The sequence below is a fragment of the Natator depressus genome, chromosome 2 (assembly GCF_965152275.1).
Source record: "Natator depressus isolate rNatDep1 chromosome 2, rNatDep2.hap1, whole genome shotgun sequence".
In the NCBI taxonomy this organism is placed as follows: Eukaryota; Metazoa; Chordata; order Testudines; family Cheloniidae; genus Natator; species Natator depressus.
This window is the reverse complement of record NC_134235.1, coordinates 204,710,946-204,738,428: the sequence shown is the minus strand read 5'-3', so window position 1 is coordinate 204,738,428 and position 27,483 is coordinate 204,710,946. Positions and strand designations below refer to the sequence as shown.

At 44.5% G+C, this 27,483-nt stretch overlaps 1 long non-coding RNA gene across 2 annotated transcripts; it reads right to left on the bottom strand.

The window, feature by feature from the left end:
* Nucleotides 1-4,258: 4,258 nt before the first annotated feature.
* On the bottom strand, nucleotides 4,259-27,482 carry LOC141983074 (uncharacterized). 2 transcript variants are annotated; one of them, XR_012638287.1, is made up of 5 exons: nucleotides 27,286-27,330; nucleotides 8,538-8,769; nucleotides 6,649-6,773; nucleotides 5,618-5,817; nucleotides 4,259-4,825 (listed from the first exon to the last, which is right to left on the bottom strand). It is a non-coding gene; the product is annotated as an uncharacterized LOC141983074 (long non-coding RNA). The 2 variants fall into 2 exon arrangements; XR_012638286.1 differs by lacking the exon at nucleotides 8,538-8,769 and having other exon boundaries at nucleotides 27,286-27,482.
* Between the last annotated feature and the right edge of the window lies 1 nt (nucleotide 27,483).

Below are 27,483 nucleotides of genomic sequence, written 5' to 3'. Positions count from 1 at the left end.
ACTCTCCTGAGGGTAACACAGAGGGATAAAGAACGGATGTTGTTTGAATGCCAGCAAACACTGGGACCATACACTGCAATGCTTTGTTCTGCAATGATTCCCAACTACGTGCTACTAGCCTGGTGTGGTAAAGTGTCCTACCATGGAGGATGGAATAAGGCAGCCCTCCCCAGAAACCTTTTGCAAAGGCTTTGGAAGTACATCCAGGAGAGCTTTATGGAGATGTCCCTGGAGGATTTCCGCTCCATCCCCAGACACATTAACAGACTTTTCCAGTAGCTGTACTAGCCGCGAATGCCAGGGCAAATTAATCATTAAACACGCTTGCTTTTAAACCATGTATAATACTTACAAAGGTACACTCACCAGAGGTCCCTTCTCCACCTTCAGGGTCCGGGAGCCCACCTTGGGTGGGTTCGGGGGGTACTGGGTCCAGGTCCAGGGTGATAAACAGATCCTGGTTGTTGGGGAAACCGGTTTTTCCGCTTCCTTGCTGTGAGCTATCTATAATCTCCTCATCATCATCTTTCTCGCCCCCAAAACCCACTTCTGTGTTGCCTCCCACTCCTTGGACGGAGTCAAAGCACAGGGTTGGGGTAGTGGTGGCTGCACCCCCTAGAATGGCATGCAGCTCATCATAGAAGCAACATGTCTGGGGCTCTGAACTGGAGCGGCCATTTGCCCCTCTGGTTTTTTGATAGGCTTGCCTGAGCTCCTTAATTTTCAGGCGGCAGTGCTGCGGGTCCCTGTTATAGGCTCTGTCCTTCATGCCACTGGAGATTTTTTCAAATATTTTGGCATTTCATCTTTTCGAACAGAGTTCTGCCAGCACGGATTCGTCTCCCCATACAGCGATCAGATCCCGTACCTCCCGTTCGGTCCATGCTGGAGCTCTTCGGCGATTCTGGGACTGCATGGTCTCCTGTGATGATGAGCTCTGCATGGTGACCTGTGCAGGTGAGCTCGCCACACTGGCCAAACAGGAAATGAGATTCAAAAGTTTGCAGGCCTTTTCCTGTCTACCTGGCCAGTGCATCTGAATTGAGAGCACTGTCCAGAGCAGTCACAACTGAGCACTCTGGGATAGCTCCTGGAGGCCAATACCATCAAATTGCATTCACAGTACCCCAAATTCGACCCGGCAAGGCCGATTTCAGCGCTAATCCCCTCGTCGGGAGTGGAGTAAAGAAATCAATTTTAAGATCCCTTTAAGTCAAAAAAAGGGCTTCATCGTGTGGATGGGTGCAGGGTTAAATGGAGATAACGCTGCTATATTCGACCTAAACTCATAGTGTAGATCAGGCCTTCGGCTCACACCCTGCAGTTCTGTTCCCTCCAGGAGCAATGGCCATGGTAATAGTGACCAGATGGCTCTCTTATGTAACCCCCTGGGGTTTAGAGAGCATGGCCCCTTTAAATCTTTTTCCTATTGGGGAGGGGGAGCAGTGAGAGAAAGGGGGGAAACTTGCGGGTGTGGCTCTGGAGCCCGGGGAGAGAAGGGCTGCAGCCAGGAAGCCCTGGACAAAGTGAAGGATAGAGAACCTCCATGAAGCCTGGGAAGGACAAGGCAGCTGATTGGGGACACCCCAGCACAGGAGCCAGGAGGAGCACTGTGCCAGGGAGAAATCGCCCTAGAAGGGCCGGAGCTGGACCCAGTATCACTGCTGCCCAGAGCTGCATGGGGCTGAGAGTACTGCGGCTTGTGATTCTGCATTGGGAATAAGGAGGGAGGCTGCTAGTTAGTTAAGTGGAGAGGTTGTCACTCTGTGTGGCTTTGCAGAGAGTGGCAGAAGAGGGCACCGCAGGGGTTTGTTGGCAAAGTTCACTGGCGCCGAAGATGACCAGAAGCACCCAAGACTCACCGTTGAACTGGAACTCTGCTCAGGCCTCCTGAACTCTGTGTGCAGACACATTGCTCAGTGTCTGCCCTTTCAGACTGTGCTACCACTGGGCCTGTGGAGCCTTGGTTTGGATGCAACCCTGTTCTACTGCTCCCCCTACATTTCCCCTTGTTGTTTTTCTCCTCCCATTGCTCTGTAAATAAATATCTTCCTTTGTTATATCCATTGTACTTTTCCTGTGGGTGGGTGTGTGTTCACTCAGTGGGGTTTGGAACAAGTGCCCCTGGGGTGGAAGGAATTTTTCCTGCTGCATTCCTGCACGCAACATCTCTTGGCCAGAGCTGCCTGCAGAGCAAACACCATCTTGGCCATGAGGGCACTAAAGTTACACTTGGTGGCCTGTATGGGGCCTTTGCAGTACACACAAGCACACACACCTATGCTGCACACCCTGGGCTCTCCTTCACAGAGCAAAGAAACCCCTGAGTGACTTTCATCTCAGTTTAAAAAAAAGAAAAAAAAAAGATTTAAAGGGGCCATGCTCTCTAAACCCCAAGGGATTACACTTAAAACAAAGCATTATTTATTTAGAACAAAAGCATTTCAGAGAAAGCACATCTTAAAAACAATAAAACAGAGCATACATATTTCGCTTTTCCCTAAGGCTTACCATTCTGTACATCTGGAAAGATCCAATGTCTTTAAATGTCCTCTGCAGAGTCTCTCTCCCTGTGTCAGCCTGTCTTCCTAGACAGCTTCTGACAAGTGGCACCCCCCACCCCTTTTTTTCAGAGGGTTTTTAACTATTTAATATCCTTTAGCTCTCCAAGTTGCCAGCCAGGCAAATCAAGCTTGCGTCTTCCTTGGAGGCCGGAGTAAGGTCCTTGAAGCTGATAGCTTTACCTATTGTATTTCTACTATGTGCTTGAGCATTAGCTGGGAAGCTATTGAATTGTTTCCTGGTTTGTTCTTCTCACAGCCCCCAGTATAAGTTAGATCAATACAGTCATACAGAAAAGTATTATGACCCAATATGCAATAACTTCTGGTCCCTTCTGGCATTGAGGCCGGCCAGCACCCTGGTGCCAGCCAGGGACCCATGGCGGTTTGGCCCGTACTCCTCTGGCTGGTGGGGGTGCAGTGGACTCAGGGCTCCTTGTGCACAGGGGGGCGGGTGCTCGGGGCCCCAGCGGATGTTGGGTATGGGTGGGACCGCATGGCTATCCTCCCCAAAGGGGGGACTCACATGCCGCCCATGAGTCAGTGACATTGATGCCAGTGGGCAGGAGACAGTATATGGCCATTAGTTACCATTCGGTACCGTCTAAGGGGAAACCAACCATGCTGACCCCGACACAGCCTTCGCTGCCTCAGCACTGGTCTCCAGCACCTGTGGGAACCACTCCTCCATGGTCACCAGACATACACGCCTCATCTTCGGAATCAGAGGTTGGGTCAGTGGCAGGTTAGCCACTAAGCCAACAAGGCTCGTGCCCAGGGGCCCCAGCCAATTGGGGGCCCTGGAAAAATGGGCAAACCCCCATGCCCCAACCCCACTCCCCGGCTGGAGCACCAGGTGCGCGGGTGGAGCGGGGCAAGCCACTGCACCCCAACTCCATTTCCCCAGCAGGAGCACTGCAGGGAGGAGATGGAGGGGATGGGGGGTCGGGGTGCCGGGGTTTGCTCTGGTCTAAGGCCCCACAAAACCATAACCGCCTCTGGGTTGGGTCTTGTTCGAGGAGTCGACCCCACCACCTCTCCAGTCATCCCTACCCTGCATCCGGAAACAGGAGTGCCCTCGAGTGCTTGGCCTAGTGGTCGCTGAGGGCCTATGCTGATGCAATGGCCCTTTTCCCTCAATCCTGGGGCCCATTCGAAGTGCTCCTTTTTGGTGGCCTCCGAGAGAAGGGCCCTGCCACCCCACTGGGCAGCACCCACTCTGGACTCTGGTACCACGCCCCGTGCCGAGTTCCAGGAACCGGCTCTGCAGGATCCGGTTGGCACAGAAAGAAAGGAGTGCCCTCAGCTGGTGCTGGCCTCCTCCTCCTCCTCTCCTGATGATGCTGTATCAGGAGCGGGCGTGTCGCCTCCCCTAGAGGACTATGAGGCCCATCAGGAATTGCTGAAGAGGGTGGCCCAATATTTGGACATACAGGTGGAGGTAGTAAAAAAGTCCTCCCATAGCCTGGTTGACATTGTGACCATGGCGGTCCCATTGAAAGTAGCCCTGCCTCTAAATGTGGCAATCATGGACCTTGTGAAGGCCTTGTGGCACACCCCCACTCACCCCCGGCTTCCCTTCCCCTCACATCAAAGAGAGCTGAGACAAAATACTTTGTTCCTGCCCAGTGTTATGAGTTCTTGTACACTCACCCCTGCATCTCCCCCGCCTCCACCCCACCCTGGGATCCCTGGTGGTCTCTGTTGCCAACAAAAGGGAAAGGAAGGGTCTGCAAGGTGCGACACCAAAAGCAAAGGACTCCAAAAACTTGGATTTGTTTAGAAGAAAGGTCTACTCTACCAGGGGTTTGCAGCTCAGGATTGCTAACCAGCAGGTGTTGCTGGGCAGATATGACTTCAACATATGGGACCCGATGTTGAAGTTCAAAGACTTGCTGCCTAAAGAGGCCAGGCTGGAGTTTTCCTTGCTGGCGGATGAGGGGAAATCCATAGTGAGGGCTTTCCTGCAAGCTGCCCTGAATGCAGCGGATTCGGCAGCCAGGTCCATGGCTTCCGCAGTAGCCACGTGCAGGAGTTCATGTCTACAGTCCTCTGGCCTCCCCCAGGAAGTCCAGCAAACTCTCCAGAACCTTCCCTTTGAGGGAGCTTTGCTCTTTTTGGATCAGACTCATGTGAAACTTCATATACTGAAGGACTGCTGGGTGACCTTTAAGTCCCTGGGATTGTATACTTCAGCGACTTTAAGGAAGCACTACAGATCTCAGCAGTCCTCCTGGTACTCCATCCCACTGGCCTGTCAAGACCTGCAGAAGAAAAGGAGCAGGAGCTTTAGGTGTAGACCACTTCCCCCTTCTACCTCGGCATCAATGACTGCCACACCCAGACACCTGAGAAGCTCCAACCAGGCCTTTTGATGGGGCACTCGAGGACGTACCAGTTCCCAGGTTTCAGGACCCTGTTTCCCCTTTAATTGCAGACCTCCTGTCCCACTTCGTCCATGCATGGTCCCATATCACTACAGACCATTGGGTGCTGTACATGGTGGAAGTAGGCATAGGTGCCGATTCCATGGGTGCTCCAATCCTGGAGCACCCATGGAGAAAAATTAGCGGGTGCTTAGCACACACCGGCAGCCAAACTCCCCTCTCTCCCTCCCACTCCCACCCACCGGCAGCCCCTGTGCCTCCTGCACAGGAGAGAGGGGGAGGAGTGAGGACGGGGCACGCTCAGGGGAGGAAAGAGGCAGGGAAGAGGCGGGGTAGGGGTGGAGTGGGGCCAGGAAGAGGCAGGGCGGAGGTGGGGCCTTGGGGGCAGGGGTGGAGTGGGGGTGGGGCTGAGCAGGGGTTGAGCACCTTCATGGGAAATTAGAAGCTGGTGCCAGTTCATTTTTACCTTTCCTTACCACCCTCCCTCGCTGTCCCTCTTCAGGGACCCCTCTCATGAGCAACTTCTGGCCCAGAAGTTTCAATTTCTCCTTCGGGTGGGAGCTGTGAAAGAGATTACACATAATCTAAGGGGGAAGGAGTTGTACTCCTGTTGTTTCCTAATCCTGAAAGCCAAGGGTGGTCTCAGACCTGCGCCAGCTCAACAGCTACCTCAAGAAACTGAAGTTCCGCATGGTCTCCCAGGCTTCCATTACTCCCTCCTTGGATCCTGGAGACTGGTACAGCACCCTTGATTTGAGAGACATCTACTTTCATATATCGATTCTTCAAGGCCACAAAGGTTCCTCAGGTTCATTGTGAACCACACACACTACCAATTCACAGTTTTCCCATTCGGCCTGTCGGCAGCCCTGCAGGTGTTTACAAAATGCATGGTGGGAGTGAGCCTACCTGTATCTGGATGACTGGCTAGTCAAGGGTGAGTCCAGGGCCGAGGTGGAGTCCAGTATCCACCTCATCCAGTCACCATTCAAGGCCTTATGCCTGATAATAAATGTACAGAAGTCCACCTGCACTGTGGTGCAGGGGATAGAGTTTTTTGGAGTGGTGCTTGACTTTACTCAGGCCAGAGCCTTCATCCCAAAAGGCTGGTTTCAGGTGATCACATCCCTGATAGTACACCTCAAGCGCCATTCAATTACATCAGCCTGGAATTATCTGAGGCTTTTGGGTCACATGGTCTCATGTACATTCATAGTGCAGCAACCATAGTGCATACACCTCAGACCCCTCCAGGCATGGCTGGCCTCAATGTATTTCCCAAACCTCCACCATCTGGACTTGGTTCTCTCAGTACCTCCCCCAGTTCTTCCCTCCCTCAACTGGTGGATGGATCCACTTGCTGTTTGTATGGGTGTTCCATTTTCACAGCCCCAGCCCTCATCAATATCTCTGGTCTCAGATGCATTGGCGCTAGGCTGGAGAGTTCACCTGGGGCCCTTCAGGACTCAAGGCCTTTGGTCTCCAGAAAAGCTCTCTCTGCACATCAACATCAGAAAGCTCAGACAGTTCGCCTGGCTTGTCAGGGGTCCCTGCCTCATGTTATGGGCAAGAGCATGTTGGTTCTTACAGACAACATGGCAGCCATGTTCTATCTCAACAGGCAGCAAGAGGCTTGCTCTTCCCTCCAGTGTCAAGAGGCAATTCAACTATGGAAGTTCTGCATGAGCCACTCAATTTACCTCGAGGCTTTCCATCTGCAGGGAGCAGAGAACGAGCTGTCAGATCTCCTCAGTAGGTCTTTCTGCAGTCACCATGAGTGATCCCTTCGTCCGGACATCATGAGTGGAGGGCTCCCCGGGTAGATCTGTTTGCAACCCAGTACGACAGAAAGTGTTACCAGTTCTGTTCCTTGTGAGGTCACAGTCTGGGATCACCCTTGGCTGCCTTCCTGCTCTCGGGGGCAGGTCACCTGTACTACAGTTTCCTGCATATCCCACTCATGCTCCAGGTTCTGCTAAAGATCAAGTGGGACCGGGCGCAAGTCATTCAAATAGCCCCAACTTGGCCCCGTCATCACTGGTTTGCCACTCTGCTAGGCCTCTCTGTAGTGGCTCTGATCCTGCTCTTTCTATACCCAGACCTGATTTCTCAGGACCATGATCAGCTACTCCACCTGAACCTCAGCTCCCTCCACCTGACAGTCTGGAAGCTCCATGGTTAAACCCCAGAGAACTGGGCTGCTCAGAGCAGGTTTGTCTGGTCCTATTAGGTAGAAGAAAGCCCTCCACCAGGGCTACTTACTCTCAGAATGGAAGCGGTTCTCCATCTGGGCTTCCTATTGTGGAGTCTTGCCTATGCAGTTGTTGCTGCTATGCGGTTGTTGCCCCACCCCAAGCACTGGCCCCGCAGCTCCCATTGGCCGGGAACCAAGGCCAATGGGAGCTCCAGGGGTGGCACCTGCGGATGGGGCAGCACACAGAGCTGCCTGGCCGCACCTCCATGTAGGAGCCGGAGTGGGGACATGCCGCTGCTTCTGGTAAGCACCACCTGGAGCCTGCACCCCTGACTCCCTCTGACACTCCAACCCCCTGCCCCAGCCCTGATCCCCCTCCCGCCCTCCGAACCCCTTGGTCCCAGCCCACAGCACCCTACTGCACCCCCAACCCCTCATCCGCAGCACCACCCCAGAGTCCACACCCCCAGCTGGAGTCCTTCCCTTCTCCCACACCCCAACCCCCAATTTAATGAGCATTCATGGCCCATCATACAATTTCCATACCCAGATGTGGCCCTCGGGCCAAAAGGTTTGCCCACCCCCAAACTAGGGAGATTGGTCCAGGCTGGATGGGAGTTCAGTCTGTGTATTAGGAACTGTGAGCTGCCTGTAACATCTATTAAGGTGAGAGGTTGTTTGATTCAAATCTTGCTTAGTCTATGAAAGTTAGAATTTGCCTGCATTTCTATTTTTATTTCTTAGGTAACCAGTTTTGATCTCTATGCCTGCTACTTATCACTTAAAATCTATCTTTTTGTAGTTAATAAATCTGTTTTATATTTTACCTAAAAAATTATAGTTTTGCTTGAAGTGCTTGGGAAATCTCAGGTCGGGTTAACAAGGGCTGTTGCATGTCCACTGCCCTTTTGTTGGAGTGATGAACTAATTAAGGAGCTTAAGCTGTCCAAGAGAATTTTCAGCAGTGTAAGATGTCTTATTTCTAGGGTGCAACACTGGGTTGATTGGCTGGTGCCTCTCTCTGTATGATTCAGGGAGCATTCATGCAATTTAGCTGGATCACATCATGTATCCACAAGTATTACAACAGGCAGGTGCTCCACTTCCAGCTATCCTGACTGCTCACTCCACGAGAGCATAAGCAACATCAGCAGCATTTCTAGCACAGATCTCTATTCAGGATATTTGAAGAGGATCAACTTGGTCATCAGTGCATACGTTCTCTTCTCACTATGCCATCACTCAGCAGTCTAGGGACAATGCAAGATTTGGTCGAGCTGTCTTACAGTCAGCATGCCCATAAACTCTGATCCCACCTCCTATTCAACTGTTTGGGAGTAACCTACAGTGGAATGCACATGTGCAAGCACTCGAATAAGAAAAATGGTTACTAACCTCTCCATAACAGTCGTTCTTTGAGATGTTTTACAAATGTCCATTCCACGAGCCGCCCTGCTACCCCTCAACACTGGAACTGGCGGTAAAGAAGGAACTGAGGGGGTGCATCGCCAACTGAATCCTTTATACCAGCGCTATGAGTGCGTGGCACCAGAGGGCGCCTGAGCCGCCCCGACGGGTACCACTAAGGGAAAAATTTCTGATGACTGTGCTCGGGACATGCACACACCTATAATAGAAGGGACATGTGCAACACATCTTGAAGAACAACAGTTAGGGAAAGGTTAGTAACCATTTTTCTTGAATTATCTGTGTTTGTAACCGATTGGGCAATGGACAGTCAGGCTTCTTGGTGGAAAGGAGATTTGGCCTACTAGTTAGCGCTGGGTCCGGGGTAGGCCGAGTCCAGGAAACAAGTCAAATGCTAGAACTGGAGGGTAAACTGGAGCAGTCAACTGGAGGCAGAGGCAGGGATTAGTACCAGAGAGACAAAAGGGTCAACCAGAGTCATAAGCCAGAGGCAGAGCCAGGGACTGAAGCCAGAGGGGAGCAGGGGCTGGAACAAGGGCAAGTGCAGCTTCTGTCATGGTATGTGTTGAGCAGCCACTCATCTTTCTTTTCTTTTTCTCCTTTTTATGGCAAAACAGACTTGACTGAATAGTCTACAACCACTACCAACTATAATTCCTCAGTACTTAGTGCTTTATACCCTCCCACTCTGCCCTTTGTCTTTCAGGTAATGGAACAGTGTATTTTTATTAATTTTTACTAAATAACAATATAATTTTTTAATCCTAAAATGTTTGAATTTCTCAAAAACATTTTCCCTTTCTTTATCAAAGCCCTTACATACCCATAAACGGTGATCAGTTGTTTCTTCCACTTTACAGAGTGCATATATTCCATCATTGTATCTACTTATTTGAAAAAGATTTTTGTTTAAGCCACAATGACCATATAAAAGCAACGAGGAGTCCTTGTGGCACTTTAGAGACTAACAAATTTATCTGGGCATAAGCTTTCGTGGGCTATAACCCACTTCATCAGATGCATGGAGTGAAAAATACAGTAGGCAGGTATAAACATACAGCACATAAAAAGATGGGAGTTGCCTGCCCGTTATAGCCCATGAAAGCCCAAATAAATCTGTTAGTCTCCAAGGTGCCAAAGGACTCCTCATTGTTCTTGCTGATACAGACTAACACAGCTACCCCTCTGAAACCAATGACCATATAGTACTCAAAACAAAAGTACTTCATTAGTCCTATCCAGGCCATAAAGTATATCATAAGCCTCAACTCTAGGGCACAATTCAAAAAAATCTTCTTCCTCTTTTTTCATTAATCCAAACTTTTTGTCATTCTCCTTTTAAATTTTTCTGTACTTGGCTTTTTAATTCCTGTTTACTCAAGGTTATTTCTATGTTAATCTTTCCATTTCTTACAACTTTTGCTGGTTTGTCCATCATTTCATTTTCCGTTATCCCAAAATGTGTGGGGATCCACGCTAATGCTATATGTACTAACTCTGTTACTAGAAATACAATTTCACTGAATAAATCACTTCTGCATACTGAGATACCCTTTTTGATGGCCATGAGGCCTGAGATTGAATCTGGAAAGATGACTGCTGCTGCCGGACGTACATCCCAGATCCAATTTAATGCTAGCATTATTGCTACTAGTTCAGCTGTTATGACAGCTGCATAATCAGATATTCTTTTAGACGTACTAATTCCCAATTTTGGCATACAATATGCCTTTCCTACTCTTCCTGTTTTTTCTTGTTTGGATCCATCTGTATATATTTGACAAAACCAACTCCAGTTTTCATCTATATATTAGGGGCTTGTCTCCATTTACCAGTGGATCGACGCTGTGGCAATCAATCCACTGGGGGGGTCGATTTAGTGGGTCTAGTGAAGACCCGCCAAATCAACCCCCAATCTCTTTTTTACCATTATGTTTATAAAATAAATCTAAATCCACATTTGGATATGTGACTTTCCATCTATAACTAAATTTTCCGATGACTAAAAGTTTTGACTTTGTTCAGCTTTTCCCTCTCTTTCAGCTCTTGTATCCACACATTAACTCAAACGACATGTGGCATTCTAATATTATATGCTATAGTTTGCCTATCTAATTCCCAACAATTCTCATATTTGTTTGGTACTTTCATCATTGTGATTCCCATTAACTCTGGCCATAAAGTTAAGTCCTGTAGTTTCATTCATAACTTCTAGTGAAATACCACTTACACTATCTGTAGCATGCCTATAGGTGTTTTATTAAATGCACTGCATGCAATTCATAGTGCCTGGGCTTGTATTAAAACTAATTTTTTAAGATCTGATTTTGATACTGACCCAAAAGCTTGGCAGCCATAGTCAATAACTGGTCTGATTAAGGCTCTGTATACCACCATCAGTATTTTCTTTCCACCCTCCAATTAGTCCCAGCAAGACTTTTAAGCAGGTTAATCCTTCCTGTACATCAGCGTTTCTCAAACTGGGGTCTGCAGGGCCTGCTAATCAACTCCTTCCCCTCCCTCCCTCAACTCCTCCCACCACAGTGCAGGAGGTGCTGGAAGGGAGAGGGAGGAGGGGGCACAAAGAGGCAGGGAAGACGCAGGGCAGGGGTGGGGCCTTGGGAATGGGGTTGAGTGGGGGCAGGGCCTGGGGCTGATTGGGGAGGCTTGGCAGTCCACAGCAAAATTTTAAATCAAAATGGGGGTCCTCAAGTTACTAAAGTTTGAGAACCGCTGCCCTACATGTATCTTTAATATAGTTTATATGATCTTTCCAAAGTAATTTAGTAGCAAATATTACCCCTAAGAATTTGAATGTTGTAACTATATATATTTGTTCTCCATACAGATACAGTTTACATTCCTTTGTAAATTTTCTTTTTGTAAAGATCAATCCTTTGGTTTAAGCACTGGAGAACTTGAAACCCCATGCATTTCCCCAGTCAGAGGTCTCAAAACGCTTTGATGATTCTCTTTTCTGCCACCTCACTATTCCTGCTCCTAACACATGGATTTGTGGGATCATCTGCGAATAGAGTGACACCTACCCAGCACTTATTTGTTTTGGGAACTCATTTATCATAATATTAAATAATACTAAATAACACTTCCTTGAGGTGCACCATTTTTAATATTGCATATATTCAGTATTGTATCTTCATGTTTACTCCAACAACATAATAGATCATGACTCTCTTTAATGAACTGTCTTTTAATCTGGAGGAAAACTTCACTTTGATTTTCATCATTACACACCCCTTGGAAAGTTTCTGCTAAAACTTTTGTTTTCTCATTATCAGAACTTTATGTTGTGAGTCCCAAATAAGACCTGGGATGTGGCTACTCTCCAGCTGAATTCCATTCATTCTTCTAATTTGACTGTATATTTCTGATGTCTTGGTATCTTTGTTTCTCCACCCACCGTACTTCCTCCAACTCTTTCTTTGATTTTTTTATTAATTCTCTCTGTTATTGCCTTACTTCTTTTATACTTCATCAGATCTTAACTATTCATTGTACTTGCATTCATTGTATTTGTTTCTTTAACTGCCATTTTGCACTCCTCATTCCTCCATGGATGTGAGTTTTTAGTTTGGGGGTTACTTCAGTGTCCTAAGTATGGCTATAGAAGTTGTTGCTATTAATCCCTTTCTTACATTATCATTGAAATTCTCTATGTCATCACTCACATGATTATTCACAACTTCAGGACATTCACCTATAAATAGCTTCCAGTAAGCTTTCTTAAACTTCCAGGTGTGTAATTTTCCATTACCTTCAACCTTACCTTGCCCTTGAAAAATATTAAGTATAGGGGTATGATCATTTCCCGTTCCTTTTTCCTTATATATTTACCAGCTGCATTTATTTGCAATATCTATTGTTATAATTCCTAGGTCTAAGCATGAAAAACTACCATCTGCTGCATTAAATCTAGTTGGGGTGCCATTGTTTAAAACCAATTGATTGTTTTCATCAATTAACTTTTCTATGCATGCACCATTTTTATCAGTTGTCTTACTTCCCCACAAATTATGATGACTGTTTAGGTCACCGCATATGATATATGGTCTTTTAACATTCTTCTCCATTTCTTGTAACTTTGAACTTTCTAATTTCCCATACAGTGGTTATATATATTGTAAATCATTAAAGAAATATTGTTCTTCTGCATTGGGATCTCAACAGCATTATATTTTAGTCTTAATTCTTTATTCTCTGCTGCTATGTAGTTTAATCTTTCTCTTATGAAAATACAAATGCTTCTTCTTAGGATATGTCTACACTACCCACCGGATCAGCAGGTGGGGATCAATTTATCGCATCTAAACCAGACGCAATAAATTGACCCCTGAGCACTCTCCCATCGACTCCTGTACTCCACCACCGCGAGAGGCGCAGGCAGAGTCGATGGGGGAGCGGCAGCAGTGGACTCACTGTGGTGAAGACACCATGGAAAGTCGATCTAAGTACGTCAACTTCAGCTACGTTATTCATGTAGCTGAAGTTTTGCGTAACTTAGATCGATTCCTCCCCTCCCCCCCAAAGTGTAGACCAGGGCTTAGTTTTCGGTCTTGCCTAAAGGCAGTCTACTCTGGAATTCTAAAAGCAAGCTTTTCAACCCCCCATGTTTCCTGGATACATATGACATCCAGTTTAGTTTTCATTTCCACTATATTTTCTTTTAGTTCTTGACCATGTGCTATCGGACTGTGTCCATTCCAACAAAAGATTGAGATCCCCACACTAATCATATTTCACCATTAATTTCATTCAAAATTACATGAATATGGTCCATTGACAAGTTGCTAACATACACATATTTTTTCTGCTGCCCTTGTTACGATTTTCATTTTTCTGATTTTTCACCAGTTTGTGATGTACAATTTATCATTTCTATCATAAATACAATAAACCTTTATTTTTTCATTACTAGTATATCATTGCCTATTCCTTCCACAGTGTTTCATATTCTTTATAGAATGAGGCTGTTTACACTTCCCCTTTTTCTGTGCTGATTGTCTCTTCTTTCTCCACCTGATACTTTGAGAATGTCCTCACAGCTTCCACTAAAATATATTAACGTTTGTCTTTTGTAACTCTTTAAGTCGACTTACTGCAATTCACCCCTATAAGCCAGACTGTCTGTGACTACCATCACAGTTACTACATTTGACCTCTGTCCCTTCTATACAATTTTCATAGGAATGCTCTCCCCCACATTTACCAGATCCTGTTTTCCCTTTGCAAACAGCTGCTACATGCCCATACCTGTTGGCACTTATATATCCCCCTCCACCAAGGTGTTACAACTTGGTTCTGAATATCTGAAACCCTACTGTTACTTTCTCAGGTAGAGCTTTCCCTTAAATGTAATCACTACAGCTGCTGATGGTTTCCTTTCTCATCCCCATTTACTAATTAGTCACTTACTAACACATTAACTTCTCCTATGCTTTTGGTTATCTCATCATTGGCCAGCTCTAATGGCACTCTGTATATTACCTCCTTTATTTCAGTCAAATATTTGGGTAGCTGGCAACTTATTTTAACTTTCCCTACTATTTTAGTTTTTCGCAGTTTATCAGCTTGCTCTTTGTTTTCACATTCAGCTAAAAGATCACCATCTCACAATCCTCCAGCTCTGACAATTCCCTCTATGCTTTTTTTATTCCAGTCAGCTACTTTCATAGGATTAACACCTAATCTTATTTCTTTAGCTAGGGATTTCATAATTATAACATTTTGGTTTATTTCCTTCCTCATCTTTCCTTTTTTTGCTGATATGATCATCATCTGATTCTGCTTCTACTCTCTTCTCCCCTCCCCCCATCCATTCTCCTTCTCTAATAGACTCTTTTTCAGTTTCCAGAGTGACTTCATTCAGGGCCAGAAAATCCTCCATCTCCCTCCCACAGGCCAGGGCCTCCAGCCAGCCACTGATCTGCTATGGGGGTCAGGCTTATAAACAGGGCTGCTAAACCATCAGCCAATCAGGGCCAGTGCAGCTGGCCTCACTGGTTGCCTAGCAGCAGAGTTAGTCAGGAAGCAGGCCAGCAGCTGGTCCAGTGCCTGACAATGGCGTCCAGTGCTTGGCGGTCATAGATGCAGCATGCGAGTCAGCTTCACCATAAAACACAAGAAGAAGAAAAAGAAGTTCAGTGGCTGCTCAAAGCATTCGTCTATAGCTGTAATAGCTCCTTTACCTGCTTGTTCCCGGCCCTGCTCCTGTCTTGCCTGACTCTGGGTAACCCAATCCTGATTCTTAGCTCTGATTCCTGACTTTGGCTCTGACCCTTGGCTTTGGTGCCTGGCCTTTGACTCTGATTCCTGACTCCTACTCTAACCACTAGCCACCATTGCCCACATACCAGTCGCTGACATGGTATGCTTATAAAATTTGCAGATGACACCACACTGGGAAGGGTTGCAAGCACTTTGGAAGACAAGATTAGAATTCAGAAGGACCTTGACAAATTGGATAACTGATCTGAAATCAACAAGATGAAATTCAATAAAGACAAGGGCAAAGTACTTCGGTAGGAAATAAAAATAAAATACACAGTTACAAAATGGGGAACACCTAGCTAGGCAGTAGTACTTCTGAAAAAGATCTCAGGGTTATAGTGGACCATAAATTAAATATGAGTCAATAATTACTAAAGAGAGTAATATAATTACTAAAAATAAAATAATAATAATAGTAATAATAAAATAATAAATAATTACTAAAAAGGATAATATAATTCTTGGGTGTATTAACAGGACTGTTGTATGTAAGACACAGGAGGTAACTATCCCCTCCTACTCAGCAGTAGTGAGGCCCCAGCTGGGCACCACATTTTAGGAAAGATTTGAACAAATGGGAGAGTTCAGAGGAGAGCAATAAAAATGATAAAAGATTTAGAAAACGTGATCTTTAGAAAAACCTGATATATGAGGAAAAGGTTAAAAAACGGGTTATGTTTAATCATGAGAAATAATCCTGATAGTCTGAAGTTAGTGAATGGGAATCACCAGGACATAGAAGGATTTCGAGTTGTAATCCTCAGTTAGGTTATAGGGTGAGGAAGCATTTAAGGATAACCACAGCTGATTTTCTAGATGAATGTAATACAATATAAACCGAAAAAGCACATTAAAAATATACCTCTTTCTGTGCTCACAATCTCATTTATTCTATTCCTTTAGCTAAGGGGTATGAACCAAAAAGAATCAGGAGGTTAACATCCTGTTACGGTAACAGTAGTGCTTTAACCCTACACATATGAGACATTTTGAGTTTTTGCCCTATACGTTAACCACTTAATTCCCAGCATTCATCATATATTAATTTAGTGTTTTCAATGACTTTAGCCCAAAAGGTTAAGTTTAAAAGCTTCATTCTTAAAGTAATGGGCATTTCACCTGCAGCTACCTGCAATACACACAGAGGTATTGTGATGAAGGCATCCATGCAATTCACAACATCTGAGCTTGGATTCAAGCTTCTCAAATTCATTTTCAATGCCAAACTGAAAGCCTGGCACCCATAGTCCATAATTAGTCTTTTTAGCTTTCTGTTAGTATTCCCACACCCCAGGAAGTTCCAGAAATACTTTTAAATAATAGTTGATTCTGCCTTTACACTTATCTCTAATTTTTTCAATATGATCCTTCCAAGTGAGCTAGCTATCAAATATCACACCTAAACATTTGAAGCCTTTAACTAGGCATTGAACTGCCACTGCTGCTGGGCTTAAGAGCCAGTCTGCTGACGCTTTCAACCAATCAGGCAGGGTAGCCTATCAGGCAGCCTATTACAGACCAGCTGCGCTCATTATGTTACTTCCAGACTGCCTCTGCTGTAGGCCCTGCTCCTAGACATACTCTCCACTCTGTTATCCAAATCTTTAATTAAAAGACTGAATAGTACTGGACCCAGTACAGACCCCTGCAGGGGCCTACTAGATATGTCCCCCCAGTTGGACAGTGAACCATTGATAACTAGTCTCTGAGTACAGTTTCTCAAACAGTCATTCACCCACCTATAGTAATTTAATCTAGTCCACATTTCCCTAATTTGCTTATGAGAATGTCATGTGGGATTGTGTCAAAAGTGTTACTAAAATCACGATATAGCAAACATTCAGCTTTCCCCTATCCTCTTGGCCAGTAACCCTGCCAAAGAAGGAGGTTGTTTTGGCAGGATTTGTTCTAGACAAATCTATGTTGGCAATTACTTATTACCCTATTAGTGTTTACACATTACCCTCTAGCTGCTTAGAAACCAATTGCTTACAAATTTGTTCCAGTATCTTTCCAGGTATCAAAGTTAGGCTGACTGGACTATAATTCTCTGGGTCCTCTTTCTTCTCTGTTCTAAAGACTGGTATTATGTTTGCCCTGTTCCAGTCCTCTAGGATCTCACCCATCCTTCATGAGTTCTCAAAAATAATCGCTAATGGTTCTGAGATTGTTTCACATAGTTCCTTAAGTATCCTAGGATGAATTTCACTGGTTCTGCCAACTTGAATACATCCAACTAATCTAAATATTCTTTAACCTATTCTTTCCCTATTTTGGCTTCCCTTCTTTCCCACTTGTTGCTAATATTCATTGTTGTTTGCAGTGGTGTTCTAGCTAGGTGGACCCAGGATATGAGAGAGACAAGGTGGATTATTGAACCAATGTCTGTTGGTGAGAGAAACAAATTTCGAGCTCTACAGAGCTCTGTGATAAGAACTGAAGAGAGAGCTGTAACAGACAACATGCTAAACAAACAAAGTCTTTGGAACAATCTCAGTTCTGAGCAGCTGCTGAGGAAGTAATGAGTAACTGATGAGAGGGCTAGATTTTTTTGTCATTTTTATCTTATGGATGTCAAAATGACTCAGTTACAATACACAGCCCTCTCACTTATCTAGCATACAGATGCATTCTCATGAGATCTTCTAGAGCATGTATTAACCTAGTGCCAAATAGAGCCATTTGTAGACAGATATATGTACACTGCTCCCACTGTAGTCAGTAGGGGTTATGAGCACCTACGAGATAGCAGAATTTCCTCTCTTTAATAACATGCTGGCAACATATTTCTGGGGAAGACACATCTTAAATGTTGACAGTACTATATACTTTGATTGTAAGCACTTTGCGGCAGGGACTATCTTTTCATTCTGTGTTTGTACTGTGCCCAGCACAATGGGTTCCTGGACTATGACTAAGGCTCCGAGAGGCTCTGATAATATACCTAATTAATAAAATAATAATATAGCTACTTACAAGTAATTCAAAAAATAAAAATGGCACATAAAAATACTCATAGTGAACTGTGATAGGTGAAACTCCATTATTGTTTCAATACACTACACAGTGCTAACTGCAACTCCAGTCACAGCAAACCTTTACTTATAACAAAGCTTTCTGTGAATGAATTCATTCAGTCTGGCTGGGATGATTTAATTGGGGATTGGTCCTGCTTTGAGCAGGGGGTTGGACTAGATGACCTCCTGAGGACCCTTCCAACCCTGATATTCTATGATTCAGTCTAAGAAGATTCCGCTGTGTTTAATGTTAGTTTTGTTCAGACTGCCAGAGCCTTTCACTTAGTGATAAATCTGTTAGCACAGCACAGAATACATCCATGTCACTTATAGAATGTCTTCGGAAAGGGAAGCCTAAAAGGTTTTCCAATTAAATTACCAGGATTGAAAGGAAGCAAGAAGATACAACATTTCATCTGTGCGGATGCTGAAAGTTCCATCTTGTCAGGTGAAATGATGCAAAATTTATTTTAAAAGACAGATTTTTTCCCAGCTACAAACATTAGGCCAAAGTTGATTTTAGGAAAGAAGTGGATAATGGGCTATCTTGTGAGACAGCAGCCATGACACACAAATTTTGATTTGACCACAGTCTACCCTGAACAGCTCAGTGCTGATCTCCAGTTCTATTGCTCTACTGTGTTTGTACATCAAGGATGAAATTCATTCAAGTGCAGAGGACCCATATAAGGTCCTATGTACCATTTAGGTCCTCTGAATTCACTGGGTGGGGAATCAAGCCGTGCAATGTGCCCTGTCTGCTAGCTCTGTATTTACATATGTCTACTGTAACCCAAGCCCTACATTGGGGATGCAGCAGGCAGTGGCTGCTATTCCAGCTCTTAGGCTGAAATAGTAGCAATATAGATACAGAATGGCAGCCTCATACCTTGCCCATAGGTTTTGAGGTGTGAATGCCATCCTCTCCAACCTTCAGCACATCAGCCCATTTATTTTGTCTGGTACAGGAAGAAGTAAATTTCACTCTCATAACAGAAAAAGGGGAATAATTAGAAATAATGGAGCATTCCAGGCAAAATCTGAAATTTTACAAATCCAAACCACCCAAAAACACACAGAATTCTCCATCCAATCTGACAGCCCATGCTAGAATTAATTCAGAAAACAGATATTAAAGCATCAAGTACTGAACAAGAAATAAAAGTAATATTGGATATGGTGGGTCACAGGTCAACGCCTCATGTCTCACTGGTTTTCTAATGAAAATACCTCTGCAGTAACTTGTCTTTCAAACTAAATTTTGATCTTAATTCTGTAGTTGTGATGTTAGCCTCACTTTCCACATAAAACACACAACAGTAATCCTTACTGTAGTAAAAAGAACAGATTTGGTTCTTAGAACCTTGGGCAACTACATAAGTAACATAACACTGCTAATAGTACTTCAATATTGTAGTTGGCTATACAGTGATGAGCCTCAGTTGCATGTTTCATGAAGATGACTCTTACATCCTTTCTTTGAAGGCATCAAATTACAGAACACATTTGGAAGGGAAAACATGTTTTACTTAAAACATTTACAGAAATATCATTAGGATCAAGGATGTATTCCTGGGGAAATAGCGCTTCTGAGTTCCTTTAAATTATGGTGGTGGCCCAGGATATATGAAGATTGTCCTTTTTTTGCCATTTTCTGGCAGTGTGCTACTGTTTTAAAAAATTGGGCCCAGATCCTTTTACGATGTTTGATGCCTTGCAAATGCAGATAAATCATAATGGTTACAGTGATAATTAAGAACAGCTTTGTCTTAAAATTCTAGAGCCAGATTGTTGTTATTCTTCTCCATCCCCCACAGATTGCCATATGGAAGGTCTTTTCTGTGCATAGATCTCTTTGTTTCTGTACAAAAGTAGGGGGTCAGCCCTGCTCCATGGCACACATCCTTAATCTCTGGTACATGGAAGTTCTCTGCAGGGTTTGGAAGGCAGAGAGGCAATGTAAGATGTACATTGTCCCTCCACCAACCTCATGCAGAATCTGCAGAAAAGTTAATACAGTCTGAGACTGCAGCAGATATGGGAATCCATAACAATCTACATGAATTGTAAGATATTCAGATCTCTATCCACATTACATTAACTGATCATTATTCTTTGAGAAGTTAATGAAGATAAATTTTTCACCTGGGAATTTCCTTTCTTTTCCTTTTTATTTTTTAAAGGAGGAGCATCTCATAGATAGGATCGGGTGGGAGAGATCAGGGATATATTGGTTTTATCTGGGGAGAGCAGTATAAAGTTGTGAGAACAGAGTTGAAACTGTTTGTACAAACATTTTTCTATGTTGAAACCCAACATTTGCAGGAATCAATCTGTATAATGGGATGGGCTAAATTAATGTACAACTGCTGCTGGTGCACTCCCCTTTCCTGCACCTTCGTGTAACTCTTTGCTGAAATACAGGCCAGAGTTCAGTCTTTGCAGGATTTTTTTGGAAAGCATCCCACATGGGGTTCAGCAAAATTTTTCAAATAGTTTATTCCATGAAAAATGCAGTTTCAGTCAGCCTGAAACTATTAATGAATTTGCTCAATAGTTTTGGTCATTTTTTAAAAAAACTAAATTTACATGGGGACCTTGGTACCATTCACAGAACGCACAGCTGAGTAAATGAAGTCCCTTGGATAGCCTTTAGCCCAGTGGTTAGGGCATCCATCTGGAAGAGGGAAGACTCAGGTTCAAACCTCTGCTCTGGTCTGGAGCAGAGATTAGAATCCAGGTCTCCCCTTCCCTCACCCGCATTCCAGGTGGTGTCCTAACAACCAGGCTGTAGGCTATTCTTGGGTGTGTCCCTCTCAGTTTGTCATGTTGAAACTGTTCCACTTTGTATAAAATACTTGAATATTCATTGCGACAGAGACTTGAACATGGGGCTCCCGCCACCTGGGTGAGTCCCTAACAACTGGGCTGTGGAATATTCTGTACTGGATTTTTCTCAATCTCTCCTGTTGAAGCTGTTCCACTTTGTAGAAAATATTTGAACAGTTTCTGGGCCAGAAAGAGAGAGAAAGAGAGAGAATTGCTCTATATCCCTTTTGTTTCTGTTCCCAACTCTGACACTGACCCACTGTGAAAGCTAAGACAAGCCACAAATTACTGTAAGACAAGCCTCTTAACCACACAGTGCCTCAGTTTCCCCTATTTATATATTGGATATGTTAATGATCTGCTAGAGTTCAGACACAACACAGAGAGATATCCTGAGCTAGCATCTGATTAGGTGCAGCTAACTCCCTTGAAAGAAGGGTGGATTAGTTCTAGGCAGAAGACAGCAGTATGAGCATTCTGTGTTCTAGAAGTCAGGGCAAGGAGTGCTGAGGAAATACAAGAGCGACCCAGTTTGGTTTGTATTTTGTTGTTTTGAGTCTACTACTTTTTAAACCGTGTGGAAGAATGCAGGTAGAAGCTTTTGCCAAGTTGGACATCATACAGAATCCGTGCAACAAAACCCAACCCAGAAAGGGTGACTATCAAACACACCTCAGCTTCCAGTGGATTTTTCTTGTCACTCAGCGACTGGCCTTGCTACAAACCCAACATCACCAAGACTACTTGCCCATACTCCCTCCAGCCAAGTAAGACTGGCCCCTGTTTTGACTGGAACTTCTGCAGTACCCCTGTATTCTGCTGGCCCAGGAAGTGAGGACCTGACCTTGGACCCAGATGTTAGTCTTCCACATGACAGCATGTTGCATTACCAGTAGCCTGCCAGGCCATTATACTTCAGAGATGCTCACATTGTCCTGCTGCATCTAATTATGCTCTTATAATGCATAACTAGTAATAAACGCTGCATTGTTTGAAGTCATTACGACTTACAACGTTGTTTTCGTAGGGGTGGGTACAGGGAAGTTGATTGGTTTAGCAGTATGGATGGTAGATGACACTGATATTTATCCTTCCTCAGAGAGTGAACAAGCTAACTTTAAGAAAGGTCTTGAACTAGCTAATACACTAACAAAACCAAACAAAAATGTTTAATCTCAGTCAAACTCCTATGATAGAGAGGACAATGTGTAATAAGTACTATTACAGCAATAACTTCACCACACCCATTAGCTGGTTGACCAAAAGGTCAGCCAAGCAAGATTCAGGGTTTTTTCCTCCTTTTGTATAGTTTTATCTGTTCCCATAAGGAGATTATTTTCAGAATATTTACATGGATTTGTCATAGTTGCCTCCCTTGGGTGGCCCTGAGAAGAAGTTATTCCACAACAAGCTAGAACAGGAATGTAGTCAGTTACAAGAAGGGCACTGCTTGACTGAACATACATACTGAACTGTCAGAGAGACGCCGATAACTTAACAACTGATATCAGTCACTGGAACTTTAATAAGAGTGTTTCTTCTGACTGTTCACCAGGCTCTTGATTTAAATTGGGGCTAAAAAACAAAGTGGTTCACGTAGTCTGAACACAAATCACTTCCTCTCTCAGATAATCAGGCTGGAATTGCACGGTATCTCATTGTCACAAACGCACTAGTTCTCCCAGTTAACCATGGAGTCTTCCAGGAAAGAGAAAGTGAACAAAACTTGAATACCTAGTGTAAAAAGAAAGACGGGGAAAAATTAAATACAGGTGTTCCTGCTACATTGTGAAGAAGCAAAAGAGGGCACGAACCCACTTTTCCCCCACACCGAGGTCATTTTTAAAACTCCAGTGCTATGGAAACAGCTAGAACCAACGTCAGTTGCAAACTGCAGCTCAGATTGCTGTAACAGAAAAGCAGTTCCCCTTTTCCTTTGGTCACAGACTCATAAGCTATAATTGCGTAGGAAGAAAACTAAGGAACTATTTCTGCAAGAAAAAGGAAATAGAAGTGTAGAACAAAGAGCTCTACAGCACTAGAAACAGGCAATAAGTCATTTATTCAAGGTAACAATGAAACACCCATTCAAAACAAGCCATTAGAAAAACTTTTAATAACAAATTGTGCAAGAAGGAGTATGCCAATTCAACCAAGAAACATTGTTCAAATACAAATCCCCTTAGATCTCAACACAGTTCAGAAAGGATCAAGAGAGATGGGGCAATGATTTTTCATGGGGAGAGAAAGTTGGCACCCATCAACAACCTGCTCCCACAAAGACTGCTGTGCAATTTTTGATATTTTTAAATGTCCCTGTGCTCAGGCAGCCACTTCCTAAGCACCTCCTCATGGCCTCAGGTGGCTTTACAGCATTCTGCCTCAGTTTTCCCTCCCCAGGGTCTTTTCTCTCTCCCAGGAATTCACAGGGCTCAGCTCTCCAGCTAGGTCACCATCAGAGTTCCATTCCCTTTCAGGGTAACAAAAGTCCCAACAAAGAAGTTCTTTTGCCCCACTTGGGCTCATCAGCTTGTCTTCTGGCCTCCCTGCTGTGGGACAGAGCCCTAACTCCTAGGTTGCTTCCCTAAATCCCTCTCACAATCTCAGCCTTTCTAGGCTGATTTAGATGTTTCTACAATGCTATGGGTTAGAGGTTATTGGAGTAACCAAACAATGTGCACTTAAACATTTCAGGATACACAAGAATAATGCACAAACCTGTTTAGCAGCATTAGTTGAAAGCTCAAAATGTAACATGATGCAGTTCTTGAAACTGCTCTGAAAAAGATGTCATTTGTACCAGTCCAACTACTTTCCCACCCAATCCTGTGAATAAAATACTCTTTTGGGAGGATCTAAATGTCTCTTATAACCTCAGTTTGTGGATTGGAGTATAAGACATAATTAATGTTTGTACAGGGCTTTGAAAACATAGTGTGCCATACCAGTGCTAAGTATTATGATAAAATTATCTTAATTTGCATAATATGCCAATTTACACTGCAAGTTGCCTATTTCTTTTTCAGTTAAATTATCTGACAATAATTTCTTATTTTTGTCTGGCTAACTCTATCACTTCTACCATTTCCAATCAACACCACCAGCACAATGCTTACATGATGAGGATCTATTTTGCTGAATGTCCACGGTCACATTGTACAGCTTTATTCCAGGCCTCTGAAAGCTTCATAGGGTTATCACTGATTTGGTGCAGCCAGGTTAATCGCTGAAGACTGCAGCTGCTGCCAGCCTGTGGCTGGACAATGTCCCCTCCTGACCTCAAGTCTGATCTTCTGGGCTCAATTTGTGAGCACTTTATCTCCAATGGGGGCTACATAACAAAAAGTGCCTGCCGGTGGTGACAAATGATTTCTATCCTCTCAAGGGCAGTTCTCAATAATATCACCCTATTACTGATAAAATCAAACCATCTTATGCCCTGTAATTGCCGCTACCAATGCATATAAAATGCCTCCAGCCTCCTGATGAATTCTTTAAGCAATGTCCATGTTTCAGATCCATATAAGAAGATTGGAAGTACACAGGTATTCTTCCACGCCCCACCCCAAAATTCTGAATAAAAGACTTTCCATGTGTGCCTTATGTTGTACTCTTTCCCACATTCCTCTTAAGACTGAAAACCCTACTCACATCATGAAATCTAGGCCTTGGCACACATTTTTTTCTTCATGAAAAAATGCCCCCCTTGTCTTTTAGTTTACTTTTATATGGAAAATGTTGCTATCTGGTTTTCATCAAAAGAGGAAGATGGAATCCATGAAGATCCATCTGTTTCTGATGCATTCCAGCTACTAACTTCCCTGTGTTCAGCTGTAAATATAAAACTAATCTCTTTGATTTATGGTAGGTTGTCTTCAATACATTATATACACACACAAAGCTCACCATGAACTAATAAAGCTATTTCTCTTGGTGGCTGGAAAGGAAGGGACAGACAGAGATTGTTGTTTCTATTTTTAAATACTCTTCAGGCACTCAGACACTATGTTGATACAGGCCATATAAGTACTTAGATCACGGGTGGACAAACTACGGACTGGGTGCCGCATCCAGCCCTCCAGACGTTTTAATCCGGCCCTCAAGTTCCCGCCAGTGAGCAGGGTCCAGGGCTTGTCCCACTCCAGTGCTCCAGCTGGGGAGCGGGGTCAGCCCCACTCCATGTGTGCCGTGGCTCCACATGGCTCCCAGAAGCAGCGGCATGTCCCCCCTCCTGCTCCTACCTGTAGGGGCAGCCAGAGGGCTCCGCACACTGCCCCCGCCCCAAGCACGGCCCCCGCAGCTCCCACTGGCCGGGAACCACAGCCAATGGGAGCTCCAGGGGCAGCGCCTGCGGACAGGGCAACACGCAGAGCGGCCTGGCTGCGCCTTTAAGTAGGAGCTGGAGGGAGGACATACTGCTGCTTCCGGGAGCTGCTTGAGGTAAGCGCTGCCCGGAGCCTGCCCGGGCCCCAACCCTGATCCCTTTCCTGCCCTCCAAACTCCTCGGTCCCAGCCCGGAGCCCCAGCCTGCACCCCCAACCCCTCATTCCCAGCCTCACCCCACAGCCCACACCCCCAGCCAGAGCCCTCAGCCCCTCCCACACCCCAACCCCCAATTTTGTGAGCATTCATGGTCCGCCATACAATTTTCATACCCAGATGTGGCCGTCAGGCCAAAAAGTTTGCCCAGCCTGGACTCAGATAGAATACACTCACACTGGTCTGTCTTCTTTTGTACTTACTGTACCTGAGATTATCTTCCACTGTTGTATGCAATGTAGTGGTAGCCATGTCAGTCCCAGGAAAGCTTCTCTCTTTCACCAACAGAAGTTGGTCCAATGAAAGATATTACCTCACCCACCTTGTTTCTGAGATTGTCTAGCACACCTCACAATGTGCAGGATGTGAACTAGTGGTGCTATATTAATAAAAGATTTTCAACAAAGAGTCTATAATATTTAGAAATGGGGAATGTATTGTTATATCCAGATAAGGTTCAGATTAGCAATCAAAAACAAAGGTTAGAGTTCAACAGTACCCAACTCTTGTGAGCTGTTTCAATAAGATTTCAGCCCACAATGGTGGAAATCTTGTGAGTTTAATTGATCTAGGGTTCTCCTCCACCACGAATGGCCAATATCACTAAGATCAGCTGCTCTTATGAGATTTCCACCATTTAGGACTAAATATTGGAAGAATAGCTGTTCTTGTGAATCCCAACTAGAAAATAGGCCTCTTCTGGTTTTGTTTATGTTCTGAAACTAAAATTTTACAGGTAGGTTTGGATCTGTACACCCTGGAATTTGAAAGGGGGCAGATTCAAGATCTCAGTTTTGGTCCATTTGTAACATAATTGCCAGGATAAACTTGGGATGGCAGACTCAACATGGCAATGATATTATATGTACATTTCTTTTTTCTGTTTTTAAAATGTATTAGATAAAAGGAAAAGCCAGGTAATATCCCTGTCACTATCTTATCCTAGGGTGACCACCTACTGATAAATGAAATAAAGGATAAATGTATTAAAATACCAAATCTGATTTCTTTAGTATAATATAAATTTCTATACAAAATAGTTTGTGTGCTACAAAGTCACAGACGATTATTGCTGCAGCACAGGACAAAGTACATCATATAGTGACTTAGTATAGATAAGGGTATTAGGCACCAAATATAGTATGTTCTTTAAACTAAAGGACAAAAGGTCATATATAAATCCCTTTCTCTTACAGATCACAGGGTTACTCAGTTATAAAACCTTGGCAGCACAGAATTAAAAGTAGAGCACTTACAAATTAAAGTGGGACTATCCTCTAGGTAAAAGCTGTATCCTGCCAGTTTCAACCCCAACACACAAATTTTCACTGATTCAAGAAGTCTAGCTGCTTCTGTTGCATCAAAAAACTCCAGAGTCCAATGCATCCTGGCATAACAATGCTGCAAAAACTTGGAACAGCTAGATTTTGTACCATGGTACTTTGAGATCTGTTTTCTTCTGGTGGACTAGGACATGCTGCATATCTATGTACTAAACTGAGATGCTAAAACTGGGGGAAGGGATAGTTATGCAGCCAAAATTAGCCATATCCAGCAGAATACAAACACCAAATTGAAGTTAAATGTAAAAGGATGTGCTAAAATCCAGATTTTTTTTTTTGGCGGACTAGTCTAAAATTTGGCAGGATGCAGGCATTCATGGTATTATTGTTCCGGGATATATCAGAATTTTTGTTTAAGTGCAAGAACAGCAGCTACACTTGTTCTCAGTCTCTGGCGGGTGAATGGGATTGTGACCACACAGCGGCTGGTTCCCTGTTTTGCAGTGGGGCGGTGCCAGTACGCTCTGGGCTGGATTGATGCCCAAGCAGCGACTAGTTGTTTCCTCCATAAAAGGGAAGGGGATGGGGGCGGGGGACACAGGGACAAAGCCCGTCAGGAACCAGTTTTTACTTTTCCCCCTAAGCAATGCACACCTCCGAAGCGCTGCAGCTGACAACTCGGCTAACACAGTAAAAGGCGCGGGGTTTGCACAGCCCTGTTCCCCTCTGCAAAGCACAGACACGCGCGTGCGCACCCACCTGCCGTGGGGGGTCCTCTCAGCACATTCAGCCGTGCGCGTGCGCACTGCGCACTTAATTCAACCCTCCTCCCCCGCCCGTTAATAAACCAATCACGTGACCCGTTCCACCTCCTTGTCCTCGTCGTTTGTTTGTTTGGCTCCAGAACGCCCGTGAGGGTAGGAGGAAGACGAGAGATAGACCCCGCGCCGTTCTATG